General features: G+C 36.6%; 1 long non-coding RNA gene across 6 annotated transcripts in view; it reads left to right on the top strand.

Moving 5' to 3' along the window:
* The window catches only part of LOC145671181 (uncharacterized), a 527,654-nt gene that overhangs the window by 74,441 nt on the left and 433,954 nt on the right, over positions 1 to 19,259 (top strand). The window contains exon 2 of one of the 6 annotated variants that reach the window (XR_014128464.1): positions 19,041 to 19,118. The exons of the other annotated variants lie outside the window; for them this stretch is intronic. This is a non-coding gene — a long non-coding RNA (uncharacterized LOC145671181). The remainder of the gene's footprint in view (positions 1 to 19,040; positions 19,119 to 19,259) is intronic. 6 annotated transcript variants of the gene reach the window in all.

Raw genomic sequence — 19,259 nt, 5'->3', positions numbered from 1 at the left:
CTAATTTTTTCATTCAAGTCAAATCTTGTAACTTAAATTTCACGTCCTTGCGCAGTAACTTGGGCTCTGAAAGTTTGTAGAATATATGGCAAGTGGGTGTGTAAAGTGCGTTCAGTGCGTAAAGTTCAGATATGTCCAAAAATCCGGTTTGGGGTTTCAGACCCCAATAAACAATCTTATTAACATGAAGAGCTACAACAGCTAATCATTTTCCCAAAACCGGATTTTGGATTTATGTCTGAACTTTCAAATACGATTTCTCTAAAACAGTAATTTTTGACTTAACGCACTTTAGACACCCACTCCCATATGCCAACCCGACGACAATACAATATTTCCACATAACTTTTGCTGTAACTAATACTTTTAACGTAAGGTTAGCAAAATTAATTACTCTTATTTAGAGATAATTATCGAGTGCCTATTACTTATACAACCCAGGACCTCGCAGAAGTTAGATTGGTTGCAGACGATTAGGCATTCTGTTGACTTCATATGGACAAGTTTTGAGCATTGACAAGTTTTTTTTTGTCGTGATAAGAAGAAAGAGACTATTGCCTTTCACAATGTTGTTACAAAACTTTAATCCTAAGAAATTTGCAAAGCTCTGAACTAGGTTTTATTATTTAATATAATTGAATAAGGATGCCTACTACAACTACCCATCTACGATTCAATCAAGAATGTACTTCATTTGAAAACATTTTATAGTAAATTAAAAAACACTAACTACAATCATACTAATAGAGAAATTTTAAGCTGAAGTAGTTTAAGTAAAAGTATCGGGCACTCTTCCTAAACTTAGAGGAGTGGCTTTCCTGGATATCTAAGAAGTGGTTAGTTATAATCAATCGCGGCCAATGCTTTTCGACTTATAAAGCTAACGAAGGAAGTTCTGTCGCTTTTTCACTCACCATTTTCGAACATAGATATGTCACCTAAGACGTACCTGGAAGATCAAAAATAGTCCCCATCACCATCGACGACCTTCTCCAAATATTCTGAAAGGTCATGAATTCCATTGCGGTAGAACTTGCTGGGCCGTGAAGCGAAGAAGGTATCAACTGCATTTTGTACCTCTACTAGGAATTTGAACTGGCGTCCTCTGAGGTGATTGCCCAAAGAATGGAACAGGTGATAATCGGACGGTACAATGTTCGGAAAGTATGGCGGATGCAATAGTGTTTCCCATCCAAGGCATAGAATGGTGTCTCGGGTCATCCTAACCAAATGGGGCTCAGCGTTGTCTTGTAACAGGAGGAGTCCTTTGTGATTCAGAAGTGCTGTCTCCAGAGTTTTGAGTTTTTTTATTGAACACGGCTCAACTGCTGCTAGTACACATTTGCATTGATGCTCTGACCAGATGGTAACAGTTCCCGATGCACGATGCCAGGAGCAGTCCACCAAACATACATGAGGACCTTCTTCTGGTGCAACGCTGGTTTCGGCTGTTTTGGAACCGGTCATGGGATGCTACCCAATAATGATGGTGCCGTGGAGCTTTGTACAGAACGAACGTCTGGCCCAAAGTCAAATCATGTGAGACCCATCAACCCAACTTGTCGTGCTTACCAAGTTGATGGAGGTGCTGTCGAGTGGTTTTTCCACTCATACGGAATTGTAGTCCCAGTTCCTCTCATGTCTGGCCACTGTTCATCTCAATTACTGCCTGAAGATCTTCATTTTGTACATGTGTTGCTCTTCCAGCACGTAGTACGTACGTCTTCGAGTGTTTCATCACCGTTAAACTTGTTAAACAACAACTGCACTGCACTCTGGCATATCTTCCGCCCCGCTCCAGTGGCGTTTGACCCCAGTTTGAACTCGTACGGTATATACGCCCTTATGACTCTCTGTGGAGGTCCCATGTTCAGTCTGTCCTTACGCAAGTTGATGGTGTAACTGAACTGCCGCAACCAGGTGGTATGTTGGATATACCCACACCAAATGACCTTCGCCTTATCTCTCCTCGTATTCAACGCATGGGTGTGAGCCAATTGAACACAGACCTCCACAGAAAGCGACTGAACTTTCTTGGTTACCTTTATAATTTCATTTCATTTTATTCTTGAGGAAAGTTTTAGTTCATTTTATGTACACCTTGTTTTCTAAAGCTTTTCTTAACGGTTACTATGTAGTAAAAGGTATATATTATTTGCCTATGTATACTACGACTTCAACAAAACTTCTGCAGTAAAAAATTAAAGTGCAGAATAATTATAGAATTATTTTCCCCGTTTAAATCTGAACAGACTTCAGTCACATACGTAGGTAACTTACTCGTTTATGGTGGTCCGAGACTACAGTACAACCCCTGTTCTTTTATGCAACCATAATCACTCCAAAGAATGTATGGTTGCCTAGGATGTTACTTTGCCGTAATTAACCCAGCATCCGTTGAAGTGTTCCATAGTCTAGCTCCAAAAAGTTACCACCAGATCATAAAGAAATTTATTGAAACCACATGGAAGATATACTCTTTCAAATAAGTAAATAATCATTAAAATCGGTGCACCTATGTCGAAGCTATGCGTAAACATACCTAGAATATATTATGTATATATAATATAAACAGATTGAACTGAGAACCTTTCTTTGTAGTCTCTTAATGTAGACAATTCAGTTCATCTGGCAATAAGTAAGTAGCATTAGTTATAAGTTAATCTATAATTATCGTCCTGAAAGTATGTGGAATCACTGTAAATTTGCTTATGTATTGCTATTAATATTCTATTCACGAGCATATTTTTAGTACACTTTAAAAATGGAACCTTATTTAAATATCGTATCTTCCCGCATTTTCGAAGTTCTGTCTCTGTAAAAGACCCAGTATGACATTTTGCGAATTTTAACCCAAAGCTATGTGCTTACAGCTATGCAAAACAATAATAAATAAATAAATAAATAAATAAAAATAAAGAAGTAGTTGGTTTGTTTCCTCTTCCGCACCGAGGTTATATGAAATATGAATATATGGTGCATAATATACGTGAGTAAATAGCTACTCTATTTGATACATACATACAATGTCAGAAATTTTGCCAAATCCCTTTCTGAACTTGAATACAACGTACTCTATTTTTTTGGAGGAGAGATTGTAGTAGCTTTCTTCAGCATTCTCTTTCGAAAAGAAATTACAGTCCACGCAGTCTTCTCTTTCTAAAATGGTTACAGAAGAAAAACACGTAATAGAAGCCAACAAAACTGAATAAAAGGGTAATAAAAAACCTATAGGGAAAAAGGAAAAAATAACACGCTCTGTACTCAATACAGGTAACTCTATATATTATTAACCACACAGGGTTCTCCTCAGGGAACTGGAACCGAGTAGACGGCACAAAATGTGTTGACATAAACAACGAAACCAATGCTAAAGGAATATGATCCCATGATAAACAAAAACCAATAGAACAAAGAACTCCTGCAAATGCTCTAGAAATGAACATCTGCAGGCTGTATTGAAGTAAAGAAAATGATCATATTTCGCCTGGTATATTACACGTGTTATAGGGACTAACTGATAATAATGCTTTTGAAATAGAGAGAGAGCATAGGAGACATAATACTCTTAACTCATGTGCATAATGGATTCGTGTACTCGTATAAATTAGACACGTGAAATTATTGATGTTTTCATCAAAGTTTTGAGCCGAACTAAAGAAAATTTATTATGATTTACTTGCCTTTATTCGCAGTTTATATCACACCTTCCAGAATGAAATTGTTAAAGCTCGTAAATGTAATTTTTAAAAATAGTAAGAGAAAATTATGTAAAGAAACATTACTTTCTCTGTTTTGGCGAATTGCAACGTTATTTCAATTTGTAAAGTATTAATTATTTTATATATAGAATAATTCTTAAATACATACAAATTACAGTTATTAACATAAAATGTTGATAGTTTAAAACCTATTTAGAGTTACGGCAGTGTTATTTTGGAGTGCGAGATGTCAGGAAACGAACAAGCAGCAGTGTGACACGTGTTCACCACGTAAAGGAGTTTGGTTCTTTTGGAGAGATTTTCTCAATTCATATTGAAATCAAAGGACAGTAGATTTCGACTATTTCTGTTTTTAATAAAGAGATTAGAGTGGAGATAGAACATATTTTTGAGACGTTTAATTGATTACGGAAGATTGCTTCTGTCTGTGTTACTGTTTTTACTCTATAGCAATTAACATTAAAACCGGAAGCGGCTGATTTTGCCACTTTCTGGTTGTAGTATAGTTATATTAATGTATTCTTGGAACGCTTAATTGATTACAAGAAATTTCTTCTTGCTCTCTATTGTCGTTTTGCTCTATAGTGATCAATGGAAATACCAGAAATGGCTTCTTTCTATTACCTTCGGTTTGAATGTCTCCTTTATTGACGAACTCCACTTCTAACCTTTGACCGTCCTCAACCTGGCCAAAATTGATGATGACCTGTCAAGTAGTTGAGATTTTTCGATTCCAGATGGACAGACACATAGATACAGTAAATATATAAGGGAGGTTTCGTACACCAAACTCGTTTAAAGTTTATTTCAAACTTAAAGTTTGTTCAGTGGTAGAGTACGATTAAGAGATCTCATAGTTCTTCACTAGTTCATTCATAAATATCCTGCATGGGCAATTAACATTGAAATAATTATCAAGTAGCAAGCCAAAAGAAAGCAATGGACAAAGAAGTGGAAGGAATTAATCCAGGATCTGTATTTAAAGGTGATATTCTTGCATTCATGTATAGGAATTGAAGAAAAATTCTGGAGAAACTTTATTCAGGAAAGCTGGTTACAGGATTCGAACCCGAAACTTGTCAAGACATAGTAAGAGCTAACCACTAGCCTCACTTGTGATACTCTACGAAAATGATCAATTTCTAATATGCAACCGAAATTATTAGTTAATAATGTAAAGTTATCGCCATGTTGCTTTTGAAAGTTATTAAAACTCGAAGGAAAATTAAATTTTGCGGTATTGAACATCTTAAAATTTAGAAAATACTATAAGTACTGTGTGCACTTCTGTAATTGGTCTAATGGGTATTTTTGGGCAAATAAATGTTTTACAAATTCATTTTTGTCATTTTCCTCATATTGTCCAAGATGTTGCAAAGATGATGTGAATAATATTTGTTGCAAATGTAATGAGCTATCGTTTAAAAAAAAGAGCCTTAAAATTTGATAACTAGGAGCCAAGATATTGCCAGTTTTATAAATCGACTCGGGGGCCATCTTTGATTCGACGTAATCTTGAAATGCTACATTTCCGAGACGGCTATAATAGTTTTTCCTGATCTTCAGGTACCCAGACAATTGTGGTTTGAAGGAAATCTGGAACCCCAAATTATACTCATATACTGGCTCATAGACTATTATTGTAATTATTGATTTTTGTTATATGCCGCAGTGCAACATTAAAGTTATGAAGGACTGTTCGCTCCACATACATGAGCTCCTAAGCATACCGAAATTTCAATCTGATTGGGCAGGGGTGTCTACAGAGGATCCTGCAAAATCACCTCATACGGAAGGAGCCCTGTTTCCTTTATATCATTATCTTATCTCTGAGGTAGTTGCATTACAGTGTCCCTCACAGGTTTGGCGTAGTTCTGATAATCACCTTTATATGTACAGGGTGACTGGTAATTCTCTGCATTCCTTGCAAGGGGATATTCTACAAGTATTTTGGTACATTTTTACCTATATGAACTGGGGGTCGCAAATCAATAGTTTCTGAGTAACTTGCACATGTTGGATTTCTTTGAAATTTGCCGGCTAACGAGAGATGCGCGGAAAAGTTTCACCGTGATCCACTTCTACATATTGTAGAGCTATGCAATTTTACATTTGTAATCCTGCATGCCTATTAACGTCATGTGGTAATGTACAACATGTAACTCTGCACCGTTGCTCTGTTATAGGTCCGAAAGTGAAGTAAGGTGAAGTGTTCCAAAAGCAGCACATCAGAAAGCAGCGTGGCAACATCGCAAAGTACTTGTTCCTAAAAATGACTGCATGGTCGGAAAGAGGCGGAATGAAGATGGTGTGCGGTCAAGAGAAAACGCAAACTATGACGGATTTTCTTTCGCAGGGTCGTGTATCTGTCTGATCAACATTCGAGCAGTGAACGGGTGCGTTGTTTTCCAGGAGACGGATACCTTTTGTCAGTTTGCCACGCTTTGGAATTTCACAGAATCCCGCAACACGAGAAGCAGTGAGGCATAGTATATCTAGGTAGTTGTGGTACCCTTTGGCTGGAAAGCAAGTAGTAATACCCCGTGCTGATCCCAAATAAACGTGATCATTTTAGTCGCTCAGAGTTGAACACGGACCTCCTTTGGTGGTGGTACGTCGGCACGCTATCATTAGTTTAACTAGGTTTTTCCTAGTTTTCCTCACTCCCACCAGACGAAGGCCGGACGGTACCTTTGACGGTATCTTTTAAGGTCAGGGCTAGTTCTTTCCCAAATCCTAGACCCAACTAGAAGACCGATGTGACCCCGGAGTTGGAGGTCTGAACTCTTCCTTGAGTCATTGTCTTGCATAAATAAATAAATAAACAACAATCGAATACATAGCTTTAATAACTCAAATGTGTTATTTTGTTATGACTTCCAAGGTTTACATTTTACCTTTGTAGGAAGCTTATAACATTAGACTGTCATTGTAGCAATTGGTATGGCAATGATTGTAATTTTATTTTGAGTTATTAATGCGATGTATTCGATTGCTATTTCTATCTTTCCTTATTTGTTTATTTATGTATTTATGCAAGGGAATGACTCAAGAAAGGGTTCGTATCTTCAACTCCGGGATCACATCGGATTTTCAGGTGGGTCTAGGATTTGGGAAGGACCTAGCCCTGGCCTTCTAGATGGTACTATCCCGGCCTTCACATGGTGCAAGTGAAAAAACCAGGGAAAATCTAGTCAAACCAATGACAACGTGCCGACGTACCACCACCAAAGGAAGTCTGTGTTCAACTTTGAGCGACCAAAGTGATGATCACGTTTATTTGGGATCAGCATGGGGTATTACTACTTGCTTTCCAGCCAAAGGGTACCACAACTACCTAGATATACTATGCCTCACTGCTTCTCGTGTTGCGGGATTCTGTGAAATCCCAAAGAGTGGCATGCTGACAAAAGGTATCCGCCTCCTGGAAAACAACGCACCCGTTCACTGCTCGAATGTTGATCAGACAGATACACGACCCTGAGTATGAAATCCGTCATAATTCGCGTTTTCTCTTGACTGTAAACCATCTTCATTCCACCTCTTCTCAACCACGCAGTCACGTCCTAGAGGAAAGTACTTCTGCGATGTTGCCACGCTGCTTTCTGAGGTGCAGTAATGGATTTTACACCATTACACCTTAGTTCACGTTCGGACCTATAACACCAGCAACGGTTCAGATTTATGAGTTACACATTACCACATGACATACATAGGTATGCAGAATTAAAAATGCAAAATTTCATCACTCTACAATATGTGGATGTGGGTTAGGGTAAAACTTTGTGGCGCATCTGTCGTTAGAATGCAAATTTTGAAGAAATTCAGATGTACAAATTACTCGGAAAACTATTGATTTGAGACCCTCCTGTTCACATACTAGTTGGTAAAAAGATTCCAAAGTATTTGTAGAATATTCCCTTGCAAGGAATGCATCGAATAATATATATGATATAAAACATGGTTCTGGAACTATGCATTGTTATGAAACGCCACAACTGACTTTTCTATTTATATTCTTTGTTAGGAATGTTGAGGCTACATAGGTCAAAAGTTACTGTTTAAAGTGGAATCTGAACAGTTGGTGTGCTTACTGTTCTTTCACCAAGAACTGAACATGAAACCTCGTACATTAAAGGCATGCGTGGTAGCCACTAGACTAACGAGAAAAGTTACTAAAGAAAAAATAATGAGTCGAAGGAAAAAATAGTTTCTTGCTGTGTTGTGTGTTTGGGGAACCATAAAAAACTCCGAATATAGTAGGGGCGCAGTGAACCTAAAGCTTCTTATTTTTTGAATCCAACAATTGTTTCACAACAATGATTTTACCCCACCATGAAACTACTTAACCTACAGGTCAAAATGGTGGGGACACGGTGGTTTGAAAAATGTTATCTCTACGTAAGTGATCTTTGGCTCGATTCTATGCATGGGAGCGTGGGGTGGAGAACATAATTTCCTGTAGTCTGCAGAACGTTGTAGGGTAACGTTAACGGAAGTTTTAATTTCAATACAGGATGACGTGTGGAATGCAATAATAAACATTCAAGTTGTCATTTAAAAAACAATCATGAGACGGTATATTTCAATATGAGTCTATATGGGTGAAAATATTTTTCTAACAACTTAGTTGACTAAGCTCTTAAGCAACTTCTAACAAGTGAAAATAGCTTATTTTTGATTTGCCGTAACTGAATAATTCCTTATTCTAGAAATTAATCAATCTATGACTAGCCCATTATGTTTTATACTTTTGATTTCCAGGTTAACTAGATTTATAAGCCTAAATGTACACCGTGTAGTAATTGTTAAATGGAAAATTAGAAATCTATAAGAATGTCTTAAGCTATTGTTTCCGTAACATTTCAGGTTCAGGGCGTCTAGTAGGGGAGCATATGTAGAAAAGAGGGCTTCCGTGGCAAGTTTAGTGCAGAAATATTGGCGATAGTTTTATTTGGTCATAAACATTGTCTACATGTATAATTTCCATTGTGGCATTTCATATTCTGATGCAGGCAGCGTTAGTATCGCAATCAAGATGACCGCCAATTAAAACTGTAGGTCCGTTACTTTTTTTCCTATTTTGATAAAGCATGGCTCATTTGAAAGATATTGAGACGAGTAGAAATGGTCATGTGCACTTTTAACGTAAAACCAGTAATTTTCGAGATAAGTGACGAATTGTAATTTTAGCGCCATTTTTTCCTTGAAATTTTGTGGAAAAATCAATAGTTTTCGAGCAAAGAAATAGATATTTGGTAAATTTTTAAACAGTATATTTGTAAGCATTACAATCATAATTCTATCCATTAGCTTGAGGAATGACACGTTTTGACATGAAAATTATATACATACAGGTATATCTGAACATCAGTATTTTAATTGCTGTTATCATGATATTTTGTTCCGAACACTCCTTAAGGCCATTTATGCATAATTTTGGAAGAAATCGTTCCTATGCGAAATTGTCTTCCATGTCGAAGTCGATATTTTTAGGCATCATATGTGAGAAATTATCACAATGTTCTTCGCTTCCTTCGCACTTGCACATTTAAGTACATGGTAGATTGTATGAGAAACATGGTGGACTACATTTAGTCTTCTGGCATGAACATCTAATCAGTTGCAAAATTGAATTCTATATCTTGTTCGCTGTGAAATGTCAGGTACTCCAGATTCATTCTTCAAACTGCCATTCGTGACCAGCGGAAGGTAGGATTGTGGGTGGGATTGTGAGTCTGCGAGTTTACAAATAGTAGTTCCAGGTTTATAAAGTTGGCAAACGAACGCCTCTAGTTTATCAAATATTTCATCAGTGATTATCTTACGTGAACCTAGAGATGTCATTGCCTGGGGGATTTCATCTGTATCATTAATAAATGTTTTTCAGTAGGTATTGCATCGTATAAAGTACAGTCAACATTCCACCATCCTCATATATTCACGAAGCATTTGAAATGTAGGGTTTGATTTCTTACCAAAATCAAGTTCTTCAATTTTGACTTTCAGCTTGCACGCTTCAATAATACGGAGAAGTTCTTCAATGTCCTCTTTTGTGATTGATTTTCTTCTCAATCATCCACCTTTACTATTAACGCTGGAGGTACTTTTTATAGAACAATTCTTCAAAACAAAAATGGTACAGCGTAACCAGTGTGAAATTATGAGCTTCAATTGCACGTCTAACGTGTTTACCTGTTAAAATTTGTTGCACAACACTGTCATCGGATAGCACTTCCAACAATTCAGAATACCATTTCCATCACAAAATTTTCCAAGAGCTCGAAGAAATGCCATTGTTATGTGCAGTTTCCCTGGCCTTAATACAAATCGATTTTTAAAGTTCTGTCGAGACATTACAAGTTGCTTTAACAGGCCTGTACAAACCCAGATCTAAACTTAAAATACATTTTGCATCCCCGTTCAATATTTTCGTGAGATCTAATTCCTGGAAGAAGGTCAACTGGCTGTTCAATACAGTTAGAGATGCTGTTATTAATGATAAAACACACACTCAAGTTAATCTTTTAGGACCACCAAGTACTTGTGCATTAAGAGTTAAAGGCTAGATCACATTTGGTGTTTGAATTTACGTTACTTTGGGAATCAAAAACGTCATTATCGTTTTGGTCATTTTGGTCACTGTCAAGATCATACGAATATGATCTTGCATCCACAGGGTGATTTAGTATCATTTTGACCTTGAGTGAGCTCCAAGCTGTTAGTCTGAGTCTGAGTTTAACAAGTTCTGGTTGACAACACGTTCAGGATAAACTGTATTTTTGGTTTAAGACTGCTTAGTCCATCATATGGAATGTTTTTTTATATATGTAATGCAGGACTGATTTTAGTGAATGACTGCCCCTCTCTCTCTTCATTCAGGGCAATAACTTGAGATTCATTATTTTCATGCATTTATTGGTAACAAACCATAACAGTAGTATGTAGTGTCCCTTTTCCATCTGGAGCGTCCTCTTAAAAAGTCCAAATTATCTGCAACACAGGAAATAATCTCCCCTTCGCAAGTTCTGGTAGAATATACAAACTTCCATTGTGTTCGGTGCAGTGCAGAATTTCATTCGCTAAAGCACTTTCCAATCTTAGTAGTTTGTTGTAATATACAGAAACATCGAAACCATGCATGAGTTGCAACAAAAATTTACTACGTGCCTTTGAATGAATAGTCAAAGCAACACCAACCTGGAGTGAAAATTCGCGAGAATGCCTTGACTTCTCTGAACCATATGCAATGTGTGTTTTTGAAAGGCAGTGGTACATGATTTTGATAGACTATTCACTTTCATATCCTCCAGAGTAAAACATTTTTCTTCCATCAATAACCCACTTAACAAATGGCTTTTAATTTGAGGTATGCATTTATTATTTCCTCCTCCTCTACCTGAACATGAAAAGGATCACTTCTCTCCTTGCAAAATTGCTTTCCTGAGTATATTTGCAGCCTGGTATAAAACTTCCATCTTTTTTTCTTCATACTTCCGCTACTTTCTAATGTAGCTTTACTTATATGATATAGCCTCACTTACTGATTTTAACATAATACGCTCTGAATGGTTCTTTCTGGAGGGTTTACTGAATGTTATGTCTATGTCGAAAAAGTTCATTTTCAAAAAATATTTTCAGAGATTTTCTTGACGTCACATACGCTTTCACACCTTTAGAATAACATTATTTCTGATAAAATTCTCTGCATCTGCCATTGTAATAACTTTGCCATCCGAGAGGGCCTCCAAAAGGAAATTCAGCAATATTTGGTACGGTTGCACCTGAACTTCGTGCGATTGGTGCTGTTAGTACGATTTTCCTAAACTTCGAAGTGGGTTTCTCACGTCTTTATTAAAACATTCTTTATGATATACATTATAATTCGTGTGACTATCTTCAGGGTCAATAAACCAGCTCAATTTTATCTTCCATTCTTGATTTGTTCCCATTTCCACTGCATCATGAACTTTTTACCAACACTTTCTGTATATACTTCGTGCAATGGATGATTCCTTGTTCCCGGTTGGTCACAAAAGAAATAATCAGTATTGCTTAATTGTAAATGAGGTATCGTCGATCTTGTTCGAGGAGGTTCGTTACTACACGTTGAAACATCGCCACTATCACCGTATTCATTTGCATCCCTCTCTCTTGACCTTTTAATACGTCACCTGCAGTATTTCAAGCATAGCTTATGTGTACACTTTTTGTAAAACGAAAGATGCCATTTTGCATTACAGTGGATAAGATCTTCTGAAGTCGTACATTCTAAACATTTTGCAAGTGTTTGATAGTCACTATCCTCGCAATCACACTGAAGTCTTGTGCAATCTAGAAGTTTAAGTTGATCTTGGATTCTTCACTAAAGTTTCCTTTGCATGGCACTTATACAGTAACTAAAGTTTATCCCACTACGACGAGGTCGTTTTGCAGTTGACTGCTGAATATTCGCAGACATTCTATCCTTATTTACACTGTTTTTGGACCCTACTACCTGCCCTTCATTCAAATCTTCTTTCTTTAAAAAAATGAATGTGATAAATACACACGTTATTGACATATCGTGACTTTTTTGCAGTAAATACATACATGCAACTATAAAAATGGCGTAAGAATTAAATTGTCACTTATCTCGAAAATTATTGGTTTCACTTCAAAAGTCTGCATAACCATTTCTACTGGTCTTAGCAAGATCTTTCAAACGAGCCATATTTCATCAAAATCGGACAAAGTACGAGAGCTACAGTTTTTAATGTCGGCCATCTTGACGTCACCAATGCTTCCTGCATCAGAATATGAAGTACCACTATGAACATTATTAATGTAGACGATGTTTATGACAAAACTATCGCCAATATTTCTGCACTAAACTTGCCACGAGATGACATGCGCCCCTACCAGTCCTTAATGTCGCAGAATTTTCCACGGTCCGCTAGAGACAGAATATTGATTTAAGACTCAATTTAAATCCTAACGTTGACTGGTTGTTTGTTGCAGCCACTAGCCAAGATCGATGAAAAAACAGCTATAGAATTTAGATAAAGAAGCAACCTCGGATCAAACTCTCAACCCTTCTAGAGTAGAAACATCCAAATTGGAGATTGGGGCCGTGGTGGCTCAATGGTAGAGCGTTCACCTCTGATACATGGGGTCCTAGGTTCGATCTCACCTCGCACCAGTGGTGGACGAACTCTTTGTGCGTGGGTTTTCTTGGTATTCTCCCGTTTTCTCCCACTTTATTCATTCCACCAATTCATTCATTTCTCATTATCACAGTTTCCTTTAGCCTAGCCGATATAATCATGGGACGTAAAACTTCAAGCTTTCATTTCCAAATTTAAGATATGATGGTATGCAAACATTTTCCACATTTGGTTGAGGGTTGATCTTAGTAGATTTCGTATCTGCTCATCCTGAGAAGCCCCTAACTTGAAAGTATAATATTATACAACGAACATGCCTGAATCACAACTTTTTTTAATCTGGTAATTTCTATAATTACTACGGCCAGTGTAAGAGTCCTGTAATCCAGCTCCCTTGAGGTTGGGAACGACCTATAATAGGATAGTTTATTTTGCATGATGGTTGGTGTACTCACCAACTGCACCTGATTCAAGTCCCGGTGGAGATTCGAAGCTCAAGTAAGTCCAGTCCTTCGTAACCTCGGTGCCGCATAAAGTCGCAAAGCAAAAGTTTATAAAATTTACTAAATATGTAATTAGTGTAGACAAAACCGTGAACAGTTTGAAAAGAGAAAGAAAAAAAAAAACTAATGCGAGTCACTTTTGTAAAATATTTTAATCTTCATTCCTACTGAGAATAGTTGTGTTTACGTCGTAATATTGTTGTAGGATCATAGGATTACAATACATGCTTTCTATTCTATTGGGGGCGACTATTTTCTTGCGTACCAAAGGGAACAGTTTTCTATTACTTGACTTACATTAAAATATATCACGGGGGGGGGGTCACGGTCGGGGACAGGGTTAGTCTCCTTTGGGCGTCTGTCCCCTTTGTCTCTCTGGCATCATCAGTCATCTGAACTACATGAGCTACTATTAGGAATTGAACTCGGGTCTCCTGCGCCAAAGGTGCGTATACTAATCATATAATCACGAGGATCATAAACACTAGTATAAATATAGCGAAGACATATTTAAACACAGTGAAAACCTAAATGTCTAGCTGTAAGTTAGAATCTCAGGTACTGTAGTACAGCATATACTGAGGTAATCGGATATAAGTTTAGCCTCCCGTTCAGCAGGAAAGCTATATGAGACGTGGAAAGACATTTTAACGTGGGACTCGAACTACATGAGCTCCCGCCGGGAATCGAACTCGGATCTCAAACACAAAAGGCGCGTGCGCTAACCGCTTAGCCGCGAGGGAGCTCTATACTGATGTAATAACGGCATCTATCTTATCTTTGTTTTATCACTTTTGGCTTGTCTATTTGTATATTAAATTATGCTATGGTTCCTTGTGGCATGTACTCCCTTTTCCTTAAAACAATCCTCTCTTGATTTTGTGTTTGAGTTGTATTGCTAGAAAAAATGACTTGGGAACACTGCTGCTAGTAGTAATACTTGACTTTTGTTAAAAATTCTGACTTCTTTAATTTCCTCCGGTATACAGTGTTGTTAAATCTAAGCATTTTCCTCAGGCTATTTGTTGTTAGAATAATGATCTAAAGAGGCACTCGTCCTTGAAGCAGCTTCATTAGAAATGACTGACACATAATACTTAAATGATTAGTCAGAAGCTCTGGCAGCTCCTGTTAAAACGAGAACCAACTACGGATTTAACAAAGTTCTGGATAATAGGCCAACTTCAACACCATTTTTCACCTCGATGTAATGGTTGTTAGACGATACCGTTTTAGCCATATATAGCAGGCATCTCGGAGTTCATTTTAGGGGCAGAAAAGCATTTTCAGAGAAAAGTAGAGTTAACGGAAGTTAGCATAATCGTCCGCATTTACAGTATATAATAATTGAAGTAACTTTTTAATATATTTACTGTAACAACAACCCCTTTGTCTTCGTAAATGAAAATAACGTCTATATATTTATAACGCAATTCTTTTTTACAATTAGCTCAATAAAAATCTACGTGATCTCTCGCTCACAAAAGGCAGACAATTCTAAATTTATGAAATATTTCGATAGTGGGCTGCAAGATGAGTTTATCTAACTGAAGTAGCGTATGTGCTTGATGAAATATTTCTCATACATACATTAAGTTGATCGGATAACTCAACGTGCAGAGAGACAGTAAAGAAATATTATTCATAAGTAGCTATGGTTAAAATGCATTTTATAGTATGTGATGGATACCCGGGCCACCTGTCCATAAAAAATAAAGAACAGAAATGGAGAGCAGCGGAGGAGATCTCTCGCGATATCCGTTTTGACGCCAACACAAAATGTTTCATACGAATAGAGTTTTTTTAGGGAAACAGAAAAGATAAAACAGACTAATTGAAAACAGTTGGAACAGAAATGGATAGAAGGTGCTTCTTTACCTTAATGGAAGATGATGATGCTTATGTTGATATAGTATGAATTACCATTGAAAAATTTGATCAGTGCCCGAAGGTTATGGCTGTTGGTCCCGACACAGATTTGTTAGCCCTGTCAGTTGCTTCTGTTCTGCAAAAGAACAAAATGTATTTTTGTAAACCAAGAAGTGGTAAGGACCAGGTCAGTAGATAGGTATGCACCACTGCCATTCCAAAGGTCATATGGAGGGAAGGGGGTGAAAGGCCAATCTCATAGAACATAATACCTATAATCTGAGGTTGGAATCGCTATATGCACTGAGTGAAATTGGGGTCAAAGGAGGTCACTATCATAGATAATCATCGCTTATAATAATGAGGCTGGAGTTAGATCACGTATCACCACGTCCAGTTGTGATTAAAGGTCATGTTCGTAGGAGATCGTGGATGGTATAAAGGGTGTATTGACTGCGTATTGTTGATTAATGTGGAAGGGATCGAGTGACACTACTGATATGTTTGGGAAAAGCACATGCGTCATGGTGGATGATGCATCTTATCATAGGTAAATTTGTTGATTTGAAATTAGTTTTCGTCAATTATCAGGAATGTATACATGTAAATAGACTTCGTGTTTGAAATTTAAATAAAGTGTAGTAATTATTTATGTGAGTGCGTCATAGACAATAAAAATTGTATTTGTTTGGAGTGACTTCATGCTACAAGGTAACAAACTAGTGATTGCACGCGGGTGTCCTTGATTACGATAGTTGCATATAAATAAGTTGAATCATATGCTAATAGATGTCACGCTATCAAATTTGAGTAATTTTATTAGTTGAACGAATTACGTTGAATGTTTTTTACGGGATGACTTATTTGGTGTAGGACAACAAATTTAAGTAATTGCACACTTGTGTCATTGTTTGACGCTTGCATGTAAATAAGTTTGAATCATAGGCTGATAGATGACACGTTATGAAATTTGAATAGTTGATTGTATGGGTTATTGTGAATGAACTGAAATAAAGGACCCCGCACAATCCTTATAGAAATTGAGTCTCGGTGGAATTGAAACCGTGATATGTTGTAGATACTGTGCTTCTGAGAAAGTTTTAATGGGCACAACCACCAACCACTGACCACTTGGCCACTGCGAGGTCACTTTTTTCAGAGCAGCCGAAGATAGTGATATTCTAGATTTTGGTGAAAATGACTGAAACCGTGATATGTTGTAGATATTGTGACCCTGAGAAAAAGTCTCAATGGGAACAACCACAAATAACTAACAGTTTGGTCACTACAGGGCCACTTCTTTGGAAACAGCCGAGTATAACGATGTTTGGATTTGGTGAAAATGAATGAAACTGTGATATGTTGTAGATGTCATGATCCTGAGAAAAAGTATTAATTTGTGGCTACCCAGCAAAGGAAGTTCAGTTGGTAGAGAACTTATTCGCATTTAGGAGGATAAGCCCGAGCCAGTCATCCTGTGTAGGGTTTCCCAGGGCTTTCTTTTGCCCACAAGATGAACATCGGGATGTTATCTATGCTTAAATGGTGTTGGCCGCTACTCTGTTCATCCTTTTCTTCGGGTTGTTGGATGAGAAGATCTAGATCTTTTCAGGGTTTCATACAACTCCTTTACGTTCTGATGTTTTGAAAAATGTGGATCCGTAGTGGCCAAATGGTCAGTGATTGATAATTGTACCCATTGATATGTTTTCTCGGGATCACAATATCTACAACTTACCACGGTTTCAAGCAATTTCACCAAGATCCAGAATACCGTTTCCTTCAAGCGTTTTCAAAACAGTGGCCCCGTAGTTGTCAAACGGTCAGTAATTGGTGGTTGTGCCAGTCGAGACTTTTTCTCAGGATCACAAGTCTACAACATATCATGGTTTGAAGCAATTCTACTGAAATCCAGAATACCGTTACCTTCTGCTGTTTTTTAAAATAAATGGCAGTGTTCTGGTAAAACGCTCAGTGATGGGTAGTTTCGCCCTTTAAGACTTTTTCTCAGAACTACAATATCTATAACATATCACGGTTTCAAACGATTCCACCGAAATTTAATTTCCATAAGGATTTTGCGGGGTCCTTTGTATGAGATTGCAATGAGACTTAAGTATTAGTTTTCTATTTGAGCATAAAATGGATGGAGTCACTGAATTTCAGGGATATAGAATAATGAAAATGAATTTATTATAAAAGAACTCTGCGTTGTTGAAGTAAATATATATTTTATTCGGCAGTGGATAATACGATCCCCTTATTGTATGAGTAAACTGAAGAAGAAAGAGCAACATCGTTCTTCTTGGTTAAGAGGGAATTATCATGGTATTGGTTGTAATGATGGGGACATAAGTTTTTCTGGAGTTAAAGATTTACTGATAGAATATAGTAGATCATGTAGGAACATATATACGAAAGGAAACGGTGAAATATTTAGAAAAAGTACTTGGAAAAAACGCAATAGACTTAGAAGACATGAATTTTCCCAGCTTGAAGATTGTTCTTATGGCTTTACCTGTTGCTTTCACAGAAATAAAAATGAAAAATATTACTATTGTGCCCTTGAAAATGCAACGAAACTAGCAAATTACTGTAGAATATAATATTTTCGTGATTTTTGTAGAAGTACGTCTGTTTAATGGAAGTGCCATAGCTTCAAACAGAAACAATTAAGATATTTTAAATATGCAGTAGGAAAGCTTATCTGTATGTTAGCGTATACGTTGAATGGGGGAGACTTAATATTTAAGTTGAATTTTCACGTGGTTTGAATTTTATCTTAGTTGTAAATTTAGATCTCGAAACATTTGGTGCTAAAAACGTTTTAGAAAAAACTGAGCAAGTATATTCAAATGATAATTTAGAGCGTGTATAATTGTGTGTTATATGGTAATGCTTTCAGACTGAATCTTGGATGGGCGAGACAGGAGTTTTGGCTTGGAAGTAAAAAGAATATAAATAAATAACTTTCATGCACTTAATGTTTCATTTTATTGAATGTACTAAGGTGCAAATTCTATATGTGCGTGTTTTCGGGTTCGATTCCGGTTGGGGGCGGTTAAATATTGGAATTTCTCATATGTATTACAGGTTTCAAAATAATAACTTTGCATTGGAATCCTACGTGCTAAGTTCCTTTATGTTGAAGTCCTTACATCGCATACTATGTGTGTGTGTGTGTGTTTGTTTGTGCGTGTTTGAGCGTCGTATTCTTGGTAGATATTTGAATCTTGAGTTGGAAGAATATACAGTATGGCTTTTGGAACGGTGTTTCTCATGGCGAAGGAAAGAAAGAAAAAATATCGTGTGTACTCAGTTTTCCTTGTATGTTGGAGTATGCAAAGTTTGTAAGATATGCATGTAAGTGGTTTCGGATTTGAATTTTGGTGGGAATATTTGACTTCAATAGAAACAGAGTTGAAAAATATGACCATCATGTACTCGCATAGTATACACAAACTTAGTTCTCTTACATGAAAATAAATCATTGTATACTGGATTAAGCAAGTAAAATTTTCGGTGTTTCTCATCGTCAAATGAATGAAAATTTAAGAGGCAAGAGAATGATTGAAGTAATTGGAAAGAATGATATATAATTAAACCGTATTTATTTAAATACAACGTAGAATAGCTTGTAAAATAATTAAGTATACTATATAGTTTAACAATCTTATTTGTTTTTATATATAAAAATAATTCTCCTTACTAATTAAAAATAGAAGCAATTATTCCCATGTTTGTCTTTTTAATTTTTTGAAGAATAGATATTCGTAACAAAGAAAATTATTTTATTACAGCAAGCTAGGTCAGCATTTATATGATGAAGAGGCAGGATGACGAGAGAATCAGTATTATGAAGAGAATGAAATTCACGGGTAAGTGTTTAAGTTAAATGCATATATTAATGCCAATATTACCTTTATGAAAAAAAAAATTATAATTTTGCAAAAAAAAAAAAAAAAAAAAAAAAAAATTTCATCATAATAGCGTGTAAAGGAAGTTGGAAAGAAATCTAG

Source organism: Thermobia domestica, chromosome 15 (assembly GCF_964235325.1).
Source record: "Thermobia domestica chromosome 15, izTheDome1.hap1.1, whole genome shotgun sequence".
Lineage (NCBI taxonomy): Eukaryota > Metazoa > Arthropoda > Insecta > Zygentoma > Lepismatidae > Thermobia > Thermobia domestica.
Note: the sequence above shows the minus strand (reverse complement) of the source record. Positions and strands in the feature narration are given on the sequence as shown.